This window comes from Cynara cardunculus (genome assembly GCF_001531365.2).
Source record: "Cynara cardunculus var. scolymus isolate 2C chromosome LG 13, CcrdV1, whole genome shotgun sequence".
Lineage (NCBI taxonomy): Eukaryota > Viridiplantae > Streptophyta > Magnoliopsida > Asterales > Asteraceae > Cynara > Cynara cardunculus.
In genome coordinates this window covers 2,456,070-2,458,459 of record NC_037540.1, presented here as the reverse complement: position 1 = coordinate 2,458,459, position 2,390 = coordinate 2,456,070, and positions in this window count along the sequence as shown.

The following is a 2,390-nucleotide window of genomic DNA, read 5'->3' as shown; positions in this document are numbered from 1 at the left end:
TGTGAATTGTACTCAATAAGAGACATGACAATGATCAAGAATTTTACCTGATAAATAAAGATAATGACTTTTGCTCAATTAACGTTTATTAGATAAAAGACGTTTATCGACATATTATGTCATTTGAGGGTCTAAAATTCCCCTCACATGAGGGGCACATGACTGGGTTAACAGAGTTCAAAGTAAAGGACGTAATAGAGGGACCATTTTGGGCTTCGAACACGAAAAATGGACAAATGGTGTATTTTACTACTTGAATGGATTGAAACAAAAAAACAATCGTAGACGATGGACCAAAAGCGTAATTCATTTTATTTTACAAAAAGATTTAGAGGAAAACGGATATGTTTTTTCCAAAGCCAACGGGCCGAAAGCCCAATCTTTGTGATTTTAAGGGCCCAACAACCAAACCCATGGGTTTTAGCTCCGATTCCAAATAAAACCCACCAGTCGCATTCTTCAAATGGGTTGTTGACAAAAATAACCATTTTAAAAACTAAAATTAGAAATAACCTTAAATTTTATCGTTCGTAATTTTTAACCCTCCATTTAACATTAATTGATACGTACAGAGACCTAAATGTAAAAAAAAATAAAAAAATCGATTTTTGACTTTGATTTGAACGGTGTGAAATCTAGCCGCCGCCGACTAAACCTTATGCACCGGCTGGTGTTAAGGGTGTATTTGGTGCGCTGGACAAGGTGAAACAGGATAGAACACATTTGTCCTACGTTCAGTGTGGCTTGATGTGGACACGATTGTTCACCCTTACCCCCTGGAACTAAGTGGAACTCAATTTTTTTTACCCCACTACCCTTACCACTGTATCCGCTCCATCGCTTCCTTCACACTTCCTTCTCATAACAATGTAATCAGCTAAATGCTTAGCTTCAATTGATTTATCATTTTAAAAAAATGCTTACTGTTTTATGTATAATAGATGTATATTGATGAATATATTTGGAACATTTTATAATAACTACATCTCATTTTTTTTTATGTAAAATGGATCGGAACCATCTAATAAGGTTGATTTTGGAATGTGAGTTTTTAATTAAAGAATCTTTTTGGTATTTTTAAATAGTATTTGTAAATATTTATATTGATTATTTAGTGAAAAAAACACTAAACAGCTCACTGGGGGTAAATTGGTCATTTTAACCAGTTCTGTCATGTCTTACCAAACGCTGAACAGTTGTCATGTTCTGTCATGTCTCGTCATGTCCTGTCTGCGCACCAAACACACCCTAAATACATAAAGGTCCCACTGACACCCCACTTTAACTCTTATTTTATCCTATTTCCCTTTATATCCCTTATATATACATGCATATACACATACACATACACACACACACACACACACACACACACATATATATATATATATATATAACCAATTAGTGTTTAAGGGTTGAGTTCATGTGAGACCAAGGGTTTTTCATGAACCCCGTAAGACCAATTTATATTCATTAATCAACTTTTATAAGCTAATGATCTAATGGTCTAAAATTTTACAGTGACAATTTTATGATTATTGAGAAGTCTCGCGACAATTTTGTGATTATGAATGTTCATATTGTAGATATAATCCAAGAGTTGACAATTAGTATTACGAGTCTCACGAAAAACTCTTAGTCTCACATGATCCAAAATCTAGTGTTTGATGCTAAATGAAGAGTTAAAAATTACCAGCGATAAAACTAGAGTTACTTTTGTAGTTTTAGTTTTTAAAATGGTTATTTTTATTATTATCAAGAACCCTTCTTCAAATTTAACCAATGATTGACGATCTTTAAAATATGTAGATTTGTATAATAAAATAATCATTTGATATCATTAAAATTTTAATAAATTGACAAAAATAGTCAATTTGTTATTTTATATTGTAACATCCACTATATTATATTATATTTTATACATTTATATTCTTTATTCAGGTTTTATATAAATGTCTTATATATAACTTTATATTCAATTTAGAAAAATTATTCAAACTTGTGGAAGGATCCTTATTTGTATAAATAATTTTTTAATTTGAAAATAGATTTTATATAAATACGTAAGACATTTGCATAAATTATAATTAAAAGGGCATTGCTACCAGGGGCGTTAAATGTATTGGTTATTGAAAAAAATATTAGGCCTTTCAAATGTAATTGTTTGGTAAAAAGAAGCTAACTTATAAGTTAATTTATTTTTTGAGTACACGTTTGAATGCATATAAGCTAACTTATTTAAACGCTACTTAGAGTTATGTTTTGGAGTCACATTTTCCAAATATAACTCCTATTAATATTATTTATTATCTATTATGATTAATTATAAATAAATATTACTAATATTAATGAATACTAATTACTAATAAATATTAATTATCAATTAATTT